Genomic DNA, 22,965 nt, shown 5'->3' with positions numbered 1-22,965 from the left:
GTTCCGGGGCAAGGTGAGCAGATATAATGTGGCCGTCCAGGGAAGATTATTGTCAAAGGTCTTTGGAAAGTTCTTTCTAGCTTCCATGGCCTCTTTCTTGTCAGCGACCCAGCCAGAGAGAGGATCCAGCCAGAGAGAGGATGTTAAGCTCCAGTCGCTTCCTTTTGCCCTGGGCTTGTTACCTAGTCTGGTTTGGCAGGCTGGTTGGAACCGTGGTTGGGAAACCGAGTTGGTGGCCTCTCAGGTTGGGAGTATGGCTGGTCATTCGGCCCGCCTTCTTCCCACGGTGCTCTTGGGGAGGTGTCTACAGATCTCTGACCCTTTTTAGGTGGCAGGTAATAAACGGTTCTTTAATTATAATAAATAATTATTAAATAAATTATAATTAATAAATTATAATCATTATCAACTATAAATTTTAATTATAAATGAATATTAAATAGACTGTTCTTGTTTGAGGTGGTTATGGTCTTTGTGGTAATCTATTTTAAAGTCTTAATCTCCTTATTTTCACGCCTCTCAATCCATTTTGTCATGGGCTGTTTTCAAAGCTGATTTCAAGACCTAGGTGAAAGTATATCGTGAGACAGTCTCTTGTATAAGTTTGAGGAAAGTAATAATCATGGGGCACCCCAGACCGTGAGGAAAGCCTGTCGTGTAGAAAATCATTCCGACTCTGGCGTTAAGACTTACATGTGTTCGAGGAAATACACTTTGTTGAGTAAGGTATAACAAAGACGGAAGATTGGTTGTTGTTTTTTTTTCCTGGCCTTTTTGGATAGGCCCATCACCCACAGTGTCCTTGTCCTAATATCACTCTCCTGGCCAGAATGCCACACTTCTGCTGGGCACACCCTCCTCATGGTGACTGTGGCCTCTCTTTGGAAAATCTCCCCTTTCTAAAACACGTAAGTTTTAGAAAGAGCACATCCTTCAAATCCAGGCATGTAAAGGAGGAACCCTCCTGCAATCCCCAACGCTGCACACACCTAACAGGCCTAGAAAGAGCTAGAAGCCCTCGCTGGACCTGTCCTGTAATCCCCTTCAAGGGCTGTGGCAGAGGTGGGTGGAGAAGGAGCTGGCAGGGATGTGGAAGGGAGCTCCTCCCACGGCTCTCCCTCCCTGGAGTCAGCCTAGACATCAGCTTGTGTGTCAGTCCATCTCCGTTCTGAGAGCCCAGGAAGGGTGAAGAAGCATGGTAAGGAGTTCGAATTCTGTAGGGATTGGGAGGGAGGCACATCTACAGTATCGCAGAAATAACCCCGGCCTTCCTCAAGAGTGATAGCACAGCATCCTGATTTCAGTCTGTCTCTTTTTAAGAAGAATTCTTATACGTAGCACTTCTGCACTTTAAGTTTACCTTCATGAGGAATGGTGGTAAGGATCCCAGGCTGTTGTCTTCATCTTTTGTGTGTGTGTGTGTGTGTGTGTGTGTGTGTGTGTGTGTGTGTTTATTTTTGAGAGAGAGACACAATGTGAGCAGGGGAGGGGCAGAGAGAGCCAGAGACACAGAATCTTAAATAGGCTCCAGGCTCTGAGCTGTCAGCACAGAGCCTGACATGGGGCTCTAACCCATGATCTGTGAGATGACGACCTGAGCTGAAGTCAGATGCTCAATGCACTGAGCCCCCCATATACTCCTATATCTTTTTTTTTTTTTAATGAAACATCGTAATAGTAACAGAGCTAAGTGAAACATAAAGTGATTAAATTAATATGCAGCACAATTAACATTGTTTTTCTAATCTGTTTTATGGTTTGCTCCAGTAAGGACTCTAGTTAATTTAAAAAGGGAAGAAGGGGGCGCCTGGGTGGCTCATTTGGTTGAGCGTCTGACTTCGGCTCAGGTCATGATCTCAGAGTTTGTGGGTTCGAGCCCCGCGTCCGGCTCCGTGCTGACAGCTCAGAGCCTGGAGCCTGCTTCGGATTCTGTGTCTCCTTCTCTCTCTCTGCCCCTCCCCCGCTCACACTTTGTCTCACTCTGTTTCTCAAAAATAAATAAATGTAAAAACAAAATTTTTTTTAAGGGAAGAAGGGGCGCCTCGCTGCCTCATTTGGTGGAGCGTGCGACTCTTGATCTCGGGGTTGTGAGTTCGAGCCCCACGTTGGGTATAGAGATTGCTTAAAAATAAAATCTTTCAAAAATAATCAAATGGGAAAGAAAAATAGTTGGTCACCTGGAAAATGGGAAAAGAAAAGGAATGGGACCAGGAATGAAATTGGATCCCAGATGGGTACCATGAAGCCCGTGCTGTGTCACACTGAGGCCTGGGAGTGAGTTCTGTTTGGCCAACCCAGGGTTTTGTTTTAATTTAATTGCCAAGATTTTTAAAATTCGGTAATTTCATATAAAAACACTAATATCTTCAGCTTCTCTTGAAAGGTCAAAGATGTCTGCTGGATGTGGTTCTTCCCCAGGCCAAGTGAGCTGGAGGGAACAGGTGCTCGCTGGTCCCCCCCCCCCCCCCGCCCCAGCTGCCCTGGACCCCTCCTTTCAGTGACTGGCCTGGACTCTGAGGGTGTTTGAACTTGTCATCTGGACCCTGAGGGTGATTGTATGGTTAAGGGGCTGCCCCCAATTTGGCCCTCAGCCAGACACACTTTGAGACGCAGACCTTGTTTGGCTTAAAGCGGAGGACCTTAATTCTGGCTTCGGTATAGACTCATCTGGGGAACCTCTAAAAATGCTGATGCCTCTGGCTCTGCTCCAGGAGATTCTGATTCACTGGGGGGCGGGCAGCTCAGCGTTTTTTGAAAACAGCCCCAAGCAGTTTAATTGTGCAGTGGGGTTGAAAACTTCTGGCACGGAGGGTGCTGGTCTGGGACGTCCCAGTGTTGGTACTTCTGCCCCGAAAGCTAGAAGTGATGTCAGCGCTGTGGCCGCTGCAGCCCAGAGTCCTGACTCAGCTGTAAGATGAGGGCATGGGCTCAATCTCTGACAGGTGCGTACGTCTGTTTAAAAGGAAAGAGTAACACGCAGAGTTGGGCTCCTCTGGGAGGATTTAAATTAGCCTGCTGGGCTCTGGGCGCCTGCACTTCTGGGGACACGCACTTCATGGAGATTTAGAGGACATGGCTCCCCCGAGTTTTTCGAGGTGTGGGGTGTGTGCAGGAGTAGGGACAGAGGGAGGCACAGGCCTTCTGCAAGCCTGCAGAGAAGACATGGCTGGAGGGTAAGGGCCAGCTTCAGACAGAACTGATAACTTCAGCTGGTCTGTGCAACCTAGGAGAACTTTGTCTGGGAGGCCGGGAAAACACATCAAAGGGGAAGGAACAATCCAGGGGCGCCTGGGTGGCTCAGTCAGTTAAGCATCTGACTTCGGTTCAGGTCATGATCTCACAGTTTGTGAGTTCGAGCCCCACTCTGGCTCTGTGCCGACATCTTGGAGCCTGGAGCCTGCTTGGGATTCTGTGTCTCCCCGTCTCTCTCTGCTCCTTCCCTGTCTGGTCTGTCTGTCCATCTGTCTCTCTCTCAAAAAGAAATAAACGTTAAAAGTATTAAAAAAAAAAAGGGGGGGGGGAATATAGTTTTTAAATGTAAATACAGAAGGGGAAGGAACAGTCCAAGCCAAAGCATGTTCCTTCTCCCTACCCTTCAGAGTTTCCCGCTCCCGTCTCCCGCCCCCATCTTTCTCTGCCCTCTGAGGTATAGAAAAGACTATACTTTGTAAGTGGCTTTTCAGTACTGGGTAGTACTCACACAGCCGTGGAGGAGTGAGCAATATAGATGACGTAAGCTGCATCTGTAAAATACCAGGAACCATACTTAGCTCACAGGGTGGTGGTGAAATTGAAATGCATTCGCACTTGTATGAAGTGCCTCGAACAGTGTGGTCCGGAAGAATCGTGTGCACTGGACGGTCGGGATAGATGGGGGCACAGTGCCATGTCTGTGAGGCCGGAAGCACGTTAGTAATCAGTCACCGGGAGAAGAGGAACGTACTGGGGGAGGAAGGTACACGCAGGGTGTGTCAGGAAATCTGCATCTTAAAATGTCCAAAGTGTAATTCCCCATTACCACTCCCTACTTCATTTAACTTGGGTTTTACCTCTAGACTGGGGGTCAGGCCCCCCCAGAGATAAAAGTCTCGATGCAGTAATCCTGCTAAGTAAGCATTAGAACTGTGGGTTCAGATATGCTTGACTGCAGCCTCCGTGCCCCGCAGCGGCCACCCAGGGGACAAAGACCGTCAGTGCCCTCGGCCTGCCTGGTGTCACAGAAGGCTTTTGTCTACAGTCTCTTTCCCTTCACGCTGGCTGTCAGCCTTTCCGGCTGCTTTCCACCTATCAGAGGAAAGTACATCCCCGTTCTCCCAGGGTTCGCTTGGATGCTTCTTTTGTACATAAATTAAAAGAGAGTGAAGGCCAACAGGTGTGTTTCTCTCCCGGCAGAGGGAAACTGTGTGACTGGCACTTTCCAGGCAGAAGGCATTCCTGTTTTTATTGTTCACCGTTTCCATCCTCTGTCACCCGTCATAAAGGACTAGATATGTATCTGTATACTATGACTTTTCTGCTTAATGGAAGCACACATAGGAAATAATTGCTTTCAGCTATTTACTTTTGAGAGAGCGCAAGCAGGGGAGGGGCAAAGAGAGAGTGGGGGACAGAGGCTCTGAAGCGGGTGTGGGGCTTGAACTCAAGAACCCTGAGATCATGACCCGAGCTGAAGTCGAACGCTTAACCATCGGAGCCACCCAGTCTCCCTTCTAGAGTAAGAATAAGCTATATTCTTAACCAGAACACAATGTTTACGGAATAAAAATGGAGCAGAATCCTCTTTCACAGGATTAAGAAACACTACGTTCAGATTCATCCCTTTAGTTCTTAAGAACAAGGCTTTTGATCATAATACCTAGTTTGGAATATAATAGTGTGCCTGAATAATACCAGAATTTTCTCCTAAGTCCGGAGAAAAATGTTTCTCTGTTAAAAGCAAAGGCTAAAACAAGCCCGAGGGAATTTTTAGGATGATGGACATTTCCTAAAACTGGATTGTGGGTGTGGATGCCACACTGTATACGTTTACTAAAACTCACGAAACTATATATACACTTTTAAAAATCAGGGGCGCCTGGGTGGCTCAGTCGGTTGAGCGTCCGACTTCAGCTCAGGTCACGATCTTGCGGTCAGCGAGTTCGAGCCCCGCGTCAGGCTCTGGGCTGATGGCTCAGAGCCTGGAGCCTGCTTCCAATTCTGTGTCTCCGTCTCTCTCTGCCCCTCCCCCGTTCATGCTGTGTCTCTCTCTGTCTCAAAAATAAATAAACGTTAAAAAAAAAATTAAAAAATAAATAAATAAATAAATAAATAAATAAATAAAAATCAGTAAATTTTATGGTATGTAAATATCTCAATAAGCTCATTTTGAAGCTCACCAAAGAGGAAGAATTGTTTTTAAGTTTATTTTGAGAGAGCGTGTGTGTGTATACATGAGTGGGGGAGGGGCGGACAGAGAGGGAGACAGAATCCTAAGCAGGCTCCTCACTGTCAGTGCAGAGCCTGATGTGGGGCTCGAACCCATGAAATGGTAAGGTCATGACCTGAACAGAAACCAAGAATCAGATGCTTAACCGACAGAGCCACCCTGATGCCCCGTAACTCAAATCTTTCATCTAATGTAGGTGTTTTTGGATAAAATAATTTGGAATTATTTGGACCCTGTATTTCAGACTGTCTGGCACTCGAAGCTTTGTTCTTCATTTTTTTTTAATCCGTTTTTTCATTTCTCATAAAAGAAGCCCAAATGAGTCCCACACCCTCTTAAAAAAGTTGAGTCCTTGTAGCTTCACACAGAAAGGTGTATGTCCCAAAGATAAGCATCCAGCCACCAGCGGTGTGTCAGGAAGATGGAACAAGAAGGTAAATGGAGTGAGACTCAGGACGTGTACAGGCACTCAGATGGACCAGTCACACGAGGCGAATTCAGTGGATTCTTGAAAAAATTTGGCTTTTCTGTGCATAGCTGTCCGCTGTTACGAATTTTGCAAAGCAGGTGATTTGGAGTCACCCTAATCTTTGTTAATCTCTCTTTTTTGTTTAGAACGGGTTTTGCTTGTTTGCCCCATAGACAGAGTTCAGTAAATCTTGTTCTACTAGAGTCACTATTTTTTTTAATGTATTTGTTTATTGTGAGAGAGTGAGAGAGCAGAGGAGAGGCACAAAGAAAGGGAGGGAGAGAATCCCAAGCAGGGTCTGCTCTGTCAGCGTGGAGCCTGACGTGGGGCTCGAACCTGCGAACCATGAGATCATGACCTGACTGAAACGAAGAGTCCGACACTTAACTGACTGAGACGTCCAGGCGCCCCCTACTAGAGTCACTTTTATCCAGTACTGTTAGGAACAAATGAAGAGCAGGTTTTAAAGTACCTTTTCTTGGGGTGCCTGGGTGGCTCATTCAGTTAAGCATCCATCTTGGGCTCAGGTCATGATCTCACAGTTCGTGGGTTCAAGTTCCGCATCGGGCTCTGTGCTGGCAGCTCAGAGCCTGGAGCCTGCTTTGGATTCTGTGTCTCCCTCTTTCTCTGTCCCTCCCCTGCTCACTCGCACTCTCTCTCTCTCTCTCTCTCTCTCTCTCTCTCTCTCTCTCTCTCTCAGAAATAATGTTCCATTAGAGGAGCACATCATTCTTAGGTTTTAAAACAGAAACAAAAGGTTGCTGAGAGATGTTACCATCCTAAGACAGAATGCACTTGTTTGGGAACTAAGTCTGTGTCTTTGAAAGTCACATGATTGATTTTGGATAAAAATGTTTAAAGCGATTTGAAAAAAAGGCTTGGGTCTGTGGTTTACAACCGGGAGTGTTTTTAGCCTTCAAATTACATGTTGCATTACAGAAGAATAAACCAAGCGGGGGAACCACTTGCCTCCAGCCCAGCCTGGGCTCAGCATTCGACTGAATCATTTCCTTCAGCAGACGGCTACTGAGCCATAGCTCAAAAGTTCTTCTAACAGGGAGGCTTTTGGGAGGGAATAAGTTAGGGTGGTGGGGGGTGGTGCACAGAAAACATGTGCTGCTTCTCTGACTTCTTCCTAGAATTAGTTGATTTGCAGCTACACTTTTAGGTTAGCGTTTCACATGTTTAAAGAACATGAGGATAGCGTGTTTGAAAAATAGGAAGGGGCACAGGAGAGGTCTGTCTCCACCTCTTTATTTGTTGTTAAGATCCTCGCTAGCAACTTTGTTGGGTGGTAGTTTTTGCTGTCTCACTGACGCCTGGAGTGCTGGAATGAAACCCCGCAGCCAGCAGGCTGTTAGTTGGTCAGGAAATTCCAAATGGGTATAAATAAATTCTCTCCAGCAGCTCCTGGGCTGTCTGCCTGCTAATGTGTATAGTTCCTTTAATGACGAGGGAAGTATGCTGGAGGCTTGGCTTCCTGCTTGCTGAAAATCATAGTTATTTTGTTCCTGGGTAGGTAAGTAAGAAAGCCCAAAAGAAGAAAAAAAGAGGAGAGGGTGAAGTTTGGGGGGGGGGGGGCGCTAGAGGTCATGACAAATACTTGCTTTTATTACAAGCTGGAAATGAAAACTCGGTACTTGGTTTTAGGTTCATTGATCATTTCAGCTTTAGCTGTGGCTTCGACATAAAGATGTCATTGTCGTGGGAGTGAAAGGTTGTACGTAGATGCTACGGTTTGAGTTTCTGCATTGATGGTGTATTTCAGTTCCAGAATTTCCTTTTTTGTTGCTAAATCCATTTTTGGTCATTTGTTTTCAGCTCTGTGTTTCGAATGGGGAACCGTTCTGGGTGCCTTAAAGCTGGCTTCTTGCTCTTATATAAACACTATAAAACAAAGTAAGGGCTGTGATTCATACAGTTTACCTCAGTTCTGTCCCCCCACCACCCCACGCCCCAAACCCAAGCTGTTTTGTTAGAAAAGCCCAGTGTTTGGGCTTGTGTGACTCCTCTGCTTTCCACAGAATTACCCTTTGAACTGCCACATTTCCTATATTTACACTTAGCACGACATGCTTGTTTCTGAAGAAAGTTCTGAAGAAACGGCCCTTAGTCCCCAGGCTACTTCTCTCCTGTGCATGCGTGACAGATATTTCAGGCTGTATTTCAGCAACGTCTCATCACGTTAGGTGGTGAACATTAGAGGGCAGTGCCTCCGTGGGTGAAGGGCCCTACTTCGAGACCCATTTGGGGTCGAGTCGTCGCCTCTGAGCGCTGGCACGGAGCACTGGAGAAGAGGGCCATTGTGTAAACCTCAGGGCCCCTGCAGCGTCACGTGCCCCCTTCACACAAAGTGCCTTTCATTAAGACACAGCCCATTCCGTTCCCAGGAACGTAACCCTTTCCGCTTTCTTCCCTCCCAGCCGCTCACCTGTAGCCTGGCTTCTGGACTCTGGCGACATGCCCGGGCCAGACCTGATGATGCAGCAAAGGGGGGCCGCGTTCGGGGCCGGTTGGGCGGTGCCGGGTGATGCGACACGTCAGGGAAGGTGCTACGGGATGAAAGGGGCAAAGAAAGAGGCCACGGGCACTGTCTGTCTGGGCTCATCTGGTCTGACACCTGCCAGCATTAACCGCTTTCTTCGCTTGAGCACCTTGCATGCGGTGTCGTGACATTGTGAGTGCAATACGGTCACAGGGTCATAGCCTGGAAGAAACTTCCGTGGAGTCTCAGAGTCCTACCAGCCCTCTCGTTTCACACATACCACACTTGTCTCTGCCCTGTGTGGTCCCGGGCCCCTGCTGCTCATTGCTTGTTAGTGACCTGGGAAATATTTATAGCTCCTGTTCCTCTTTATTGAAAAGTATACCTTCCCCAATTTAGGCAAGCCAGCCTAGACCGTCACAGAGATGTGCCCCGTGGTCCGAAAGCACACGTCTCCGCACAGCGTGTTAAAGAGGGCTTTACTGTTAGGGCTGCCGTAGAGCTGGAAGCACGAGATGGTTCAAAAAAATTAGTGCCTACTCATGTCCCCTTCTTAGGAGGAAGGAATGTTTTAATTTGGCCGTAATTTATTTGTTTTTTTATTTTTTAACATTTAATTTTAGAGGGAGAGAGCGTGCGTGAGCAGGGGAGGGGCAGAGAGAGAGGGAGACACAGAATCTGAAGCAGGATCTGGGCTCTCAGCTGTCAGCTCAGAGCCCGACGTGGGGCTCGAACTCATGGACCTGAGCCGAAGTCGGACGCTTATCCAGCTGAACCACCCGGGTGCCCCTGGCCATAATTTAGTTTTGAAGATTGGGGGTGTCCGTCTACTTTTGCTCCTGTTTTATGTTACCTCCTTCCTGCATAACTGGTGTTGGCCCAGGACTTCTCCCCCTTAACTGGTGCCTGCTCTCCATGCCCCCCGTGTCCCTGTGCTCCCACACGCACATCCCCTGCACGACCCAGCCAACATCTCCCCTATCCGCTCTCGGAAGCCAGATCCCACATAGACCTCAAAGTTTTAGCAAACTCATTGGCTAAACACCTCAAACCCTAGCTTCATGGAGTGTGAGAGAAGAGGCAGGGTGAAGGGGAGGCGTTCTGGATCATCTGGGATGCTTCACCCAGCCACAGAGGGTGATCAGTCATAGTAAATAATAACAGACCGCAGGCATCGATCTAAGCAGTCTGCAACAGCATTGTGAAGCAGGTCTGTTATTTTCCCAATTATATGGCCGAAATAGGATCTAACTTGCCAACAGCTGGAAAGTGGCAGGACCAGGATTCAATCCCAGGCAGTCTGGCCCCAGAGTGCCTGCTCTTAATCATTACGTCTCTTCCTCCACCGGTCCTCATTAATCTGTAGATGCCTAGATGTGGAGTTTTTCATTTCGACATATATGGATCACACTGTGTGCCAAGCACTCAGGGATAAAAAAAGAAATTCTGCATTCCTGTCCACCGCCCGCCCTCCATGGCCCGAGACACCGTCTGGTTGGGGAAGACCCGCCTGCTCATCCGCATGTGTAGACCGAGTGTTTTAGAACAGAAGGAAGAAAGTGACCAGTTCCTCCCAGGGCAGAGCAGTTGAGGATAAGCGAAGCTTCGACAAAGGATGGGCTGTTGGGTTGGGCCAGGACAGCACAGCTAATTCTGACAGATGAGAAGGGCAGGGGCGGGTGGAGGGAAAAGAGCGAAGGTGGTTAGGCTTGAAGGTTGTTCCGTGGGTTGTGGTTCAGGGTGGGAAGGAACCTGGGAGGTGGTGGTTTGGGGCCAAACTGTTGAAGACTCTTCAGTGCCCCAGAAAGGAGCTTTTAGACGTTATTCCCTCTAATGGGGCTCCTGACATATCAGTCTGCAAGGTTAATCATTGAGAAGCCTTCTGCATTGCCAGGGATACCGCAAGCAGATGTAAAATTGGTCAAAGGATATGTCATACAGGACAGCAGAGGCATCAGGCCCCGATTTAAAAAAACAAAAAAACAAAAAACTCAAACCAAACAATAACAAAAAAAGCAAGCTGCCTCATTCGCATCTATGAGCAGAGTCTTGGCTTTGCTCCTGGTGACTGGCTGTCTGTACTCATGTCCCTAAAGACACAAGCGAAGAGAGTTTACTGTCCTCTCTAGACTCCGCGTATACAGCTACGTATATGTGTGATTGACTTTGAAAGGACTTCACGCTTATGGAAAATTTACAAAGAAATTCTCACTCCTCCTTCAACCCAGATTCAGATTCCCCAGTGGTTAGCCTTTTACCACATTTGCTCCGTCTCTTTCCATGTCTGTCATGCGTATACCTTGTCTCTGTAAGTCTCCTTCAACCTAGAAGAGTTCTTGGCCTTTTCCTTTCTTGCACGACCTTGACGGTTTTAAAAAAAGACCTTCTGTTCTGCGGGATGCCTTTCAAATAGGATCCATCCACGTTTCCAGACTCACGCCATGCCTTCTAGGCAGGAACACCGGAGAAAGAGCATGCCCTCAGGGTCGCGTGACGTCAGCCTTGACCGCCTGGTCCATGAGGTTGTCTGTGAGCTTCCTGCACCGCAGAGCGACCATTGTTTCCCTTTGTGATTGATAAGTATTTTATGGGAAGGTAGTGAGACGCCATCCCAATACCCTGTTCTTCAGCACAGTCTCTGCTCGTAAGCTCTATGTCCAGTGGTGAGGATTCCTTCCCAAATCAGCCACTGTTATAGTGGCTGTTAAGTGATGATTTTGTTTTCATAATTCCATTATTCGTTAGTTGGCACTCTAGTGTATTTGTTAGAACATCATGGCCTCGGAGGTCCCTGGTTTATTCATCAGGGTGTAATCTGCTGTATCATCAATCACAGTATTTTGATGCTGGAATTCTCCCTGAGTGGGACAGTGAGAAGCCAGAAGAAACCTTCTGAGCCAGGTGGGTGCTGTCTCTAAACTGCTGATCTGAGGGCCACCTGGGTGGCTCAGTCATTCAACTCTTGATATCAGTTCAGGTCGTGATCTCACAGTTGGTGAGTTTGAGCCCGGTATCAGGCTCTGTGCTGACTGCACAGAACCTGCTTGAGATTCTCTGTCTTCCTCTCCCTCTGAGCCTCTCTCTGTCTCTCTCTCAAATGAATAAATAAACATTAAAAAATAAATAAATAAATAACTGGGGCGCCTGGGTGCTCAGTCAGTTAAGCATCTGAATTCGGCTCAGGTCATGATCTTGCAGTTCGTGGGTTCGAGTCCCCCATCGGGCCCTGGGCTGACAGCTCAGAGCCTGGACCCTGCTTCTGATTGTGTGTCTCCCTCTCTCTCTCTGCCCCTCCCCAGCTGGCACTCTGTCTCTGTCTCTCTCAAACGTTAAAAAAAATTTTTTTAATAAAAAATAAATAAATGAATAGCTGATCTGAGGTGCACCGACATTTGAGAATAACTGACAGGTGGCACGTGTTCTCTGAGTTCTAGATGTTGTACGCACCTCAGGCCACAGGGAGGGGCCACCTGCAGCGAGATCCTTGTCGGGCAGGCAGGCTATGACAGGTGATTCAAGGGGCCTGAAGTTGAGCTGGTCGGAGACCAGCTTAGTGAGTGGAAGTCTTGGATTTTTGGAGCGCATTGCTTACGTTCTCCCAGACTCTGTCCTCTCTGTCATTAGCCTTCCCTGCTGGGTGAGCTGGCCCCTGGCCAGGTGTGGGTAAAGTATCAGCTGGGACGGGAGCACTAAGGGGAGGTGATAACGCGCTGTCCTGTCTCCTGTCTCGCTCTCCCTCCTGCACAGAGACGCTTGCTTGGTGTCAGGGGCAGTGCTGTCTTCGCTTCACAGTCACGTTGAAGTCCCTCCTGCTCCCGTCCTAGATTTTCAAGGACACACCAAGTTTGTACCCTGCATCTCAGAGCCAGTTAAGTCGGACCCTCCCCCGTGCCACCCCTGTCCCCCCCAGGTTAGATTTATCATGTTTTAGTGACTTTCAGAAAAGGAAATCCTATCATTTTTCTCCACAGTGAGTCATCCGCTGCTTAGAAGAAAAATATTTTCTTTTTGAGCAGCATAATGAGGTCATGGATAGAGCTCCAGGGGACGAGTCCCCGAGAGCCGACCCTGGTCTCCAGCCCAGTCCAGCCCAGAGTGGCTGAGATTTGTCAGACCTTCTCCGTTCCCTCCTCAGGATTTCTGGGGAAGGTGTAGGCCGCAGGTCCCCAAACGCACGTTGTAGGTTCTGGTGGTTTTAACACTGTGGCGAGCACTTACATCGAGTTGTTTTAAAACTCACACCGTGCAAAAAAATAAAAATAAAATAAATAAATAAAACTCACACCGTGCAAGGGAATGTGTGATACCGAGAGAAAAATTCACGGGGCCTTGGGAGCCACCCACGGAAACCTGATGCAGGATGCTGAAGGGAATTGCGATCCGTACTCCAGCATGTGGCCGGAGCAGTCTTACTAAAATGCAGATCTGAGCAGTTCGCTCCCTTGTTGAGAACCCTTCTCTAGCTTCCCAGGGCACTTGGGAAAAGAGTGCCTCCCAGGGCCCTGCACGGCTGGGGTGCAGTCCCCTCTCTGCCTCGCTTGGGGCAGAGCCCCTCTGTTCGGTGCCTGAAAGTGACAGGTTGTGGGTGTGCGGTTTCTTTATCTAGAGTTTCTCCCACCGCCTTCCCCTCCACCCTGCAGACACACACCCTGCACGGGGTCCTCAGCACAGCGCTATGGTGGGGCCCTCCAGACTCCCTCCTGGTGGGGTCCCCGCTCTGTCCTTGGTGTTCTAGTGCCACACTCCTCCCCCGGTCTCTTCCGTCTCCGCCTGTACTTCCCAGGTTGACCCAAACGGGCTCTGTGTCTGACGTGCTTATTAGCTCATGGGTTTGGCCCATCGTAGGTACGATAAATATCCGCCAAACGGGAGCATAAAATCCTTCTTTCGGTCTGGTCGTTGCATTTGCTCTCGATCAGCCTGCCCTTGATGGGGTGTGGGATTATGGAGCCGGGATGGAAAGGGGTGGTGATGGGAGACCGTGGAAGATGTGTCCGCGGGCACAGGTTAAAAGAGCAGAGATGAGATTGGCTGCGAGAGGAAGTCTAAACGTTCAGAGGGAGAAGCCAACAGGAGTTGCAAAGAGTTACGGACACGAGAAACCACACCGTCTCACAACCTAGCCCTCTCACCAAGCCAAGCCTGTATAATACTTGCAGTTCATTGTACAACAGCTCACTTGGCCTGGGATTTCCTGTGAACTTGTGGCTTAACACTTTCGCTTTCTTTACCGTTGTCATTTCCCGTGTGCCCGAAGCCTTGGGGTGGCTGTTCAGAACAGCTGCAACCTGGAGAAGGCAGGGCGGAGGCAGGCAGGTCCCCGGAACAGGAACTCGGGCTTGACAAAACAGGTTCTGACTCCTAGCAGGTCTCTGTCGTGCGAGGTTTGGTAACTGGGAGGGACAAAGCGTTGGTGTCAAAGTAACTCTTCGGCGAATGAAAGAACAAGAGGAAATCTCATCTGTCACACGTTATTTTAAAGCAGAATGAGGAACACTTACGTTGGTCTCCTTTGTATTGTGTTCTCTCTGCCGATAGTGTTTCTTGTGGATTTGGTACAGGGAAGGTCCTTGGGTCTGAAAGTTTTTTTTTTGTTTGTTTGTTTTTTTTAACGTTTATTTATTTTTGAGACAGAGAGACAGAGCATGAACGGGGGAGGGGCAGAGAGAGAGGGAGACACAGAATCGGAAGCAGGCTCCAGGCTCTGAGCCATCAGCCCAGAGCCCGGCGCGGGGCTCGAACTCACGGACCGCGAGATCGTGACCTGAGCCGAAGTCGGACGTTTAACCGACTGAGCCACCCAGGCGCCCCATGAAAGTTTTGATGCCAACAATGTCGTCGGGAGAACTTTCAGGTTAAACCCGTCCAGAAGGATCTGTTCCACTTTGCACTCTTCCCTGTCCCGCTGATGCGAGCCTAGGAAAGTTCATTTGGAACTCAGTCGCTCTCATGCTAGGAGTAATTAGCTTGGCTAGAACTTCCCCCACTGCCCCCCACCCCTCCCTGAGTTCGTCCTACTGGTTTTCTTTCCTGCCTCTCAGCCTTGGCTGACGTGGAATCTTTTTACTGCTTCTAACAATAGGATGCTTGCAACTCTGCTTGCTTTTTTTTTTTTTTTTTTTTTTAGTTTGTTTTTGAGAGAGAGAGCATGAGCAAGGGAGGGGCTGAGAGAGAGAGAGAGAGAGAGAGAGAGAGAGAGAGAGAGAATCCCAAGCAGACTCGCGGTTGCCAGCACAGAGCCTGATGGGGAACTTGAACTCTCGAACCGTGAAATCATGACCTGAGCTGAAACCAAGAGTCGGACGCTTAACCGCCTGAGCCACCCAGGCGCCCCTCTGCTGCTTTTAAACATGGGAATCCAGGATAATTATGTGCTTTTCGGGGACTGACTCAGCTCCATGGACAAAGCCTTCATGCTTTGTGGGAGGAGAGACAGTACAGTTACCAGAATGAGCAAAGTTCTGCATTTTCAACAGTCACGTTAGAGTATCTGGTGAAGAAAAATCCATAAAATGTGTGGAAGTGGTGGCACATGGGTGTAATTATTTCTCAAGGTGTGGTTCGTCAGTCAGTGATCGGGCTGAGCGTGTGCAGCAGTGACATCGGCACAAAGAAGTCCTTGTCTCCTAACTAATAGATAAACTAATAATACCAAAGTTTTGGCCATTTAAAAGTCCACCAGGACATATTATTTCAGAAACCTTTGGTGCGTTTTGCTCCTATTAAAGAGTGGCTCCGTGTGGTAGAATGTGTAGAAAATAGGTCATGTTTTCTTACTCAGAAGTCGTGTTTTTTTCACCCTGTCACTGGTGCATGATGTCATGCCCCCCCCCACCCCCACCCTCCCCCACCCCCGCCCCGGGAGGTGAGGGGCTCGAACACCATGACTTACGTGGCCAAACACTCAGTTGCTCTATGAGAGGTTGTTACTCTGCCCCCTGCCTTGAGCGCAGGCCTTCTCCGCCTCAGCACTACTGACATCCCGGGCTGGATGATCCTTTGTCGGGGAGAGTGGGACTGTCCTGTGCGCTCTCAGATGTTTAGTGGCGACCTTGGCCTCTACCCGCGAGATGCCAGTAACACCCCTTCCAGCTGTGACAACCAAAACCATCTTCAGATATTGCCAGATGTCTCCTGGGGGGCAAAATGACCCCTAGTTGAGAACCACCACAAACAGGTTAATACCGTGACGAGATTACTGCCACCTGTCTGATCTCCCACCTCCCAGGGAGTGTGTTAAATTTTTTTGTCTGCCCAAACCAAATATTGTTTGGAAAGTAAGTTTAATTCGCTTGAAAAATCAAGATCGGGCAGCTCTTCCTGCCCACGGGTCCTGTCCCCATGCTTCAATAAAATCACCTTTTTGCACCAGAAAAGAAAAATCAAGGTCATATAATTCTTTCTTAATTTAAAGGAAATTATTTTCAGGGGCACCTGGGTGACTCAGTGAAGCATCTGACTGCAGCTCAGGTCATGATCTCATGGTTCCTGAGTTCGAGCCCCGCATCGGGCTCTATGCTGACAACTCAGAGCCTAGAGCCCGTGTCTCCCTCTCTCCCTACCCGTCCCTTGCTCACGCTCTGTCTTTCTCTGTCTCGTAAAAATAAATAAACTTAAAAAAAATGTTTTTAATAAAAAAATAAAATAAATTATTTTGGGGGCACCTGGCTGGCTCAGTCAGTAGAGCATGCGACTCTTGATCTCAGGGTCTTGATTTCAAACCCAAGTTGGGCATAGAGCTTACTTTAAAAAAAGTTATTTTTGAGATATCCGTATCTCCATTTCACTTGACTAATGCTGAAAAACTGCAAAGAAATTTTAAATTATTCCGGAGGCCATAAATCGGGCCACTCTCATGGAGCACCAAGTTTGATAGGTGGTGAATGTATAAATAAAGAGTAGAATTACCCTTAGTTTGTTGATTTCAGCTTCTCTCTGAACACAAGGGAATTTGGCCTCATTGTCTCTAGTTGGTGCTGTCACATTTGGTGTTTGGTTACCCTAAATTGCAAACTGTACAAACTGGGTCGTGAGAGAGAAGGGGGAAGAGGGACTCTGATACCGTTGATGTTTAGCAAGTAGGTCAGCTCAGAGATGATGCGAACCCAAGAAGCTGGGCACCTGCTCTTAGCAGCCCATCTGCTTACCTGGACACAACAGTACAGATTCTGGTGTTTCTACCTCTTCATTTCTGCCTTGCATTTTATTTGTTTTTTTCCCCATGGGCCCTCCCCCCCCCCCCCCCCCCCCCCCCGACCGTAAGCCTTCATCACACTGTGTTCCCAGCTCTTAGAACAGTGCCTGGTAAATAGTAAGTGACAATAGATAGATGGATGGACGGGTGGATGGATAGATAGGACTAAGATTGCTTTTATTTATCAATATTATAAGTTGAATGTAGGAATACCGTTTTATTTGGTTGGCCCACATTTCACACTTGGGGATTATATCATTCCACTTGGTCCCCTTAAATTTAAACTCTATGCCTACCTTGGTCTAATCCACACACAGCATCAAGACAATCTTTACTGATGCCTTTTAACCTTTAGCATGGGGCTGGGTGTACAAACTAAGGGTGACTATAAGTAGACAAGATGCCCCGGTCCAGCGCCTGAGTCTGGTGGCCTCTTAGGTGCCCAGCCATCCTCCTCTTTTCTGACCACCCCTTTCCTCCAGCTGCACCAGCAGCCTCTGCCCTGGCTCTTTATCGTCTACCTCTTGTTGTTTAACACTCTGTCATCACTTACCTTATCCTAAAAACTCAGCCCTTCGGTTAACTCCATTCTGTTTTGATTAATGATTCACATACTATCATATTGTTCTTGTTCATAATATGCTTTTGTAACTGATCTCAATTAGCGTTATGTTTAGGATGTTTGGCATTTATTTCCCAGCGAGACTATACCTCCTTTTATTTCTTACAATCCTTCCTCCTACTCTTTCCACTGAATAGGACCATTTTCTGCACCCCAATTAAGCTTTTAATAAATGCTATATAATGAAGGCAGAGGTAGTGCCTGGATCAGTCTCCACCACTGGATTTCCAGACATGTAGAAAATTCTTGTAAACCCCCAGGGACAGACCTCTGATTCCAGAATATTTAGTTGGAAACTGTTACTTTCAGGATTCAATTTGCAGACATAGACAGCGGTTTTTGGCTATATATAAGCAGACATAACCCTGTTAGTCCCCCCACGCCCCACCTAAAGAGTTTTCAGGCAGTTAAGAGTCTCTTTATAACCCACTTAGAGATTTTTCTTAAACTGTTGTTTTTATACTTTCCTAATTACTCTTGAATTAATGAAACTTTTATAATAAAAATGTTTTATTATAACATCTCCCCAGTTAATCATTTAACATTTTTTCTTCTTTTCAAGATCTGGCCTTTATTTATATTTTTTAATGTTTATTTATTCTTGGGAGAGAGAGAGACAGAGCATGAGCAGGGGAGGGACAGAGAGAGAGAGAGGGAGACACAGAATCTGAAGCAGGCTCCAGGCTCTGAGCTCTCAGCACAGAGCCCAACACGGGGTTCAACTCAGGAACCATAAGATCATGACCTGAGCTGAAGTGGGATGCTTAACTGACTGACCCCCCCCCCCCCCAGCTGCCCTGGTCTTAATTCTTTTGTGGGAGAGAGACTGCTGTATCCATTAGAATTCCGTTTAGCTCCAAGTAACATAGACCCAACACATCGAATAGCTAAACAGGAGAGAAGTTTATCTGTCTTTCACATAGAAGTATAGAGGTGGCTTTCCAGGGGTGGTATAATAGCTCTGATCCACAAAGCTCTTAGAGACCCAGGTTCTTTCTAGCACATTGTTCTTCCATCCCTACATGTGTGAACTCATGGTCCAATGAAGCTGCTAGTGTTCCAGTCATCACATCTGCATTCCAGGCAGCAGGATGGAGGAAGTAACAAGAAAGGGCAGAGAGCTATTCCTGTGTCCTGTAAGGGAGGTTCTGGGTGGGGCGGGAGGGGGGGGGGGCGCTGTTTCATAACATTTCTGCATATGGACATACTAACAGTAAAAGAAGCCAGGGAAATACAATCTTCATGTATGCCTAGCTAAACCAGGAGTTCTTTTAGTGTCAAAGAATGGAATAACACATATTGGGGAACATCTAGCTGTCTTTGCCATGGTTGCCCATTCATCCCCCTCCCAAATGAATTTTCTCGGAGTTGATTTCAATATATTTCTCCTGCTTTCCAAACAGTGACTTATAAATCTTTTTAAAAACATGAATATGTAGGTGTTGTAAAAATTTATAAAATATGAAGAACAACATACAACCACTCATGATTCTGCAGTGTAAAAATAACCACTGATGGGCGCCTGGGTGGCTCAGTCGGTTGAGCGTCCGGCTTCGGCTCAGGTCATGATCTTGCAGTTCGTGAGTTCAAGCCCCCCATCAGGGTCAGCACTGGTGGTGCGGAGCCTGCTTGGGTTTCTCTCTCCCTCTCTCTCTCTCTCTCTCTCTCTTCCCCTTCCCCATTTGTGCTCTCTCTCTAAATAAATAAATAAACTTAAAAAAAAAAAAAACAAAACACCGAAAACAGCTTCATGGAAGAGCTGTCTTGAACGCTATGTAGAACAAACAACTTCTGTCTACAGAGTATTAAGATGTTCTTAAAAATTCATTAAGTAATACTGTATATTCAGGGATTCCCTCAGTAAACATTTTTAAACATCCATGTTGTTCTCCACATCTTACTAATTGATGTATATGATTGGCAAGGGGGAGCAGTGAAGGAAATTTTTAAAATTAAATTTGTTGCTCATGGGGCACTTGGGTGGCTCAGTCAGTTAAGCATCCAACTTCGACTCAGGTCATGACCTCGCAGTTCCTGAGTCCCGCGTCCGGCTCTGTGCTGACAGTTCGGAGCCTGGAGCCTGCTTCGGATTCTGTGTCTCCCTGTGTCTGACCCCTCCCCGCTCGCATTCTGTCTCTCTCAAAAATAAAAAAAAACATTAAAAAAAATTTTTTTTAATTTGTTGCTCAAGATACATGAAAGTCTAGCACAGGGGGATAGGATATACACGTGTGGAAAAGTTGGGAAAACATTCAGGGTCCTCTAAGTGCCATATCTGTGGTATTGTATGTGAAAGCAGGAGGCAAAAAATGACCCTGGGTATCTTTATTTAACTGTAGAAGAAATACACAGTGGACAGTTGATTATAAAAATGACACCTTGAGAAACACGGGTTGTTTTTTTTGTTGCTGGAGGATAAAATTTGGATTAGAAGTCACTTAAGATAGTCTGATTTAAGCAGTATTAGGAAATGATCAAACCTTAACGTGGTTGAATTCTAACCTTTCCTGACTCCCAGATTTCGAAGTCCAGAGTTCATTTGGGGGATAATTCAGTGTGCATTTAAGAAACAACTAAAATGAGCCGGGCAGTTAAATGTCACTGAAAAATGTGATGTGTTTGGTTGTGTTCCAAATCCTGACATTAAATCAGTGCATTTTAAAAAAGCGTTTTTGAAAAGAAAGAACACAAAAATTACCTTTTTCTACTGCAGATGGGTAAAATAACCATGTTAAGAGATAACACAGAAAAATCTAGGAGTTAAACCAAAGTATTGATATTACCACTAGGTGGTGAGAGAAGAGTGACTTTTTTCATTCTTTAAATGGCCTGTACGGGATTATTTTATTTTATTTATTTTTTTTTTTTTATTTTTTATTTTATTTTATTTTATTTTATTTTACTTTACTTTACATTTTATTTTATTTTATTTTATTTTATTTTACTTTACTTTACATTACATTTTATTTTATTTTATTTTATTTTATTTTATTTTATTTTATTTTATTTTATTTTATTTTATTTTATTTTATTTTATTTTAAATATAAGCATGGACTACTTTTGTAGCTGGGAAAAGGTGGGGGCTGGTGTTTGTTTTTGAAGAGCTTTTCATCAGTGGCACAGGCGCGGTTGAGATTAATACTGTCAAAGGATGACTGCTTGTCACTGGTTATGAGCCCAGTGCTGAGATTTCCCGCAGGGGACAGTGGCGCCCATTGTGCCTGGAACCTCCTCAGGTGACCCAGGCCCCAGGCTGCTTAGTTTCCACACCGGCACACAAACTCTTCGGGGACGAAGTGGCTGTTACGGCGGACACAGAACCTCTGTGTGGAGAGGTTTAAATTGCGGGCTTTATTTTTATGCCTGGCGACGCCTGGGACGGAGAACCCACATTTGCACACGCTGCCGGTTTCCTGTTTTCATTAAGAAAGCAGGGAATGCCGAGCAGCTGAGTGTGTGCGGGGGGCGGTGTCACCGGAGCCGGAGGGAGACTTCATTGGCGAGCACCGGGCCTATGGTGTCTGCGCGTGGCCGGGCGAAGTGTGCACGAATGTTGAACCTCTTTTCCTTACGGGGTGAAGACCGATCGAGGGCGCCCGAGGCAGGGCCGGGCGCGCTGGGAGCCAGCTGGTGAGCGGGGCGGCGGGCGGGGGGCAGGCCGGCGGGGAGAGAGGAGAGCGGGCCTGTGGGTGTGCGGGGACAGGGGAGCCGGCCGGCGGGCAGCGGAGCTCAGCGGGCGCCCGGCGGGTGGGCGGCGGGCGGCGAGCCTCAGGCCGGCGGGGAGCGCGGCGCCGCGGGCACCTGGTGGCGGGGCGGCGGGCAGGCGAGCGGGCCCGGCGGGGAGCGGAGCGCGGCGGGCATGCGCGCGCGGAGCTCAGTCTCCGGCCTGGGCACCCGCTCCCCGTGGCCTGCAGGAGCGGTGGCCCGGTTTTAGAATCGCCGGATCCCGTTGGTCAGATCCGCCTGCTTTTTCTGGACACCCGAGCCGGCGGCTTCTCTCTGCTTGTGGAATTGCAGACAGTTCTGGAAACAGGTCGGGCTGCATATTTTGAGCGAGCGTGTTGCCCGTGTGGAGTTAAAAAGGAAAGAAAGAGGGAAGGAAGGAAGCATTCTGCTAGCGTGAGCCCAAGTATTCGGGTACCGGCTCCTCATCAGCTCACCCCGAGGTTAGAAAAGGATTAAAGCTGAGCACCTGGTTCCAATAGAATTTCCACGTTTTAGAAATGAAATCCAGTGCCTAAATAGGAACAGGGAGAACAGCTTAATATTGTTTTAAATCAGGACACGAAGAATACATAACCTTTCTACTCCACTGCTTGGCAGTCTTTTCGTACTTTTCTTTCCAACTTTTCAGAGGAAAGAGGAGGCAAAAGGTTTACTCAGTGCCTTCACCCTATCAGGTGCAAATGCCCAGCAGTGATTGGACTAGGAAGGACAGGCAGGCAACCCAAATTTTATAAAGTGAACTGGAAATGCTTGTCCGGCAATGTGGTGGGTTTTTACACCCAGGATAGGAGCAGGGGTACACATGGCTTGCATTTTCACTCATTGGTTTTGGGATCTTTCCACTGCTCAAAAAAAGAAAAAAAAAAAAAAAAAAAAGCAGAGCTTGTTATTATGACTCTAGGAAAACACATTACTTAATCCTGCAATTTAAACAAACAAAAACGGCCTTGCTTTTCTATTTGAAATGCACAGCTCAGGTCAGCAGCAAGGTCTGTGCCTTGAAAAGTTCTTGTGTTTCCTTTTCTAAATGTTTGGTTTAGCCCCAAGTAGCATTTACTGAATGCCACATGATCCAGTGTTTAGAGTATAGGTTTGCTTTTATTTTCGTTCTCTTCTGCATCTGTTTGGACGTGTTACAAATACAAAAGGAGGTGTTCTTGGAAGATCGAATGTTTTGTCCAAAAGAAATCCAAGAGAGAAAAGTTCTCCTCCGTTTGGGACAGGGGTGGTGCTGGTTTTTAAATGGGAAGGCACGAAGAGTTGAAGTCTGCCTTCTGTGTTCTTACACACATGCTGCTAGAGTTAATCACTCATTGCCCCCGGCTTTCTCCGCAAGGAAAGGGTCAAGGCAAATTGTGATCTTGTGGTGGTGGTCAGGCACTGGGGTGCTTTCGGCCACCATTTAGAAAGGCTGCAGTGTCTGAGACCAGTGGTGGGGAGAACTCACGTCCCGGGCTTCCTAGATCTGCACCGATGTGGTCCTTTATTCTAAGCGTTTTCACCTTTGGTGCCTCATAGTTCACTTTATAAAATAGGAGTCTTTAAAAAAAAATTGTTTTTTAATGTCTTTATTTGTGAGAGAGAGACACACACACACACACACACACACACACAGAACCCAAAGCAGGTCCAGGCTCCAAGCTGTCAGCACAGAGCCCCACACAGGGCTCAAACTCACAAGCCGTGAGATCAGGGCCTGAACCGAAGTCAGACGCTTAACCAACTGGGCCACGCAGGCACCCCGAAAATAGGAGGCTTAAGGACTGTTCTCTATACCTCAGTGGCCTGTAGACAACAAAAGAAATGATCTCCCTGAAAACACAAGTCTTTTCAATATGTTCTTTCCAAAAATAAAAGTAGTTGGTAAGGACTTCATATACCCTGGGATCCTTAAAACCACAGTCTCATTACATTCTTTACCAACCTTATGAGGTAAATATACTTGTTTCCATTTTTACTCAGGGAGAAGCTGAAGTTCCCAGGGGTATACTCACTTACTCACCCAACTGTCAGGTTGTAGATCCAGGATCAGAACAGACAGAA

The 22,965-nt window shown here is 47.3% G+C and overlaps 1 protein-coding gene across 5 annotated transcripts in view; it reads left to right on the top strand.

Annotated features, from left to right (window-relative positions):
- Nucleotides 1-22,965, top strand: part of KANK1 (KN motif and ankyrin repeat domains 1) — a 211,230-nt gene that overhangs the window by 154,259 nt on the left and 34,006 nt on the right. The window contains exon 1 of one of the 5 annotated variants that reach the window (XM_053907783.1): nt 21,046-21,229. The exons of the other annotated variants lie outside the window; for them this stretch is intronic. The gene's annotated coding sequence lies outside the window, so the exon portion shown is untranslated. Of the gene's footprint in view, nt 1-21,045; nt 21,230-22,965 lie in introns of those variants that run through there. 5 annotated transcript variants of the gene reach the window in all.

This window comes from Panthera pardus, unplaced genomic scaffold, assembly GCF_024362965.1.
Source record: "Panthera pardus isolate Hobbes unplaced genomic scaffold, ASM2436296v1 HiC_scaffold_20, whole genome shotgun sequence".
Classification (NCBI taxonomy): domain Eukaryota; kingdom Metazoa; phylum Chordata; class Mammalia; order Carnivora; family Felidae; genus Panthera; species Panthera pardus.
The sequence above is the reverse complement of the archived record's forward strand: the minus strand, read 5'-3'. Positions and strand labels throughout refer to the sequence as shown.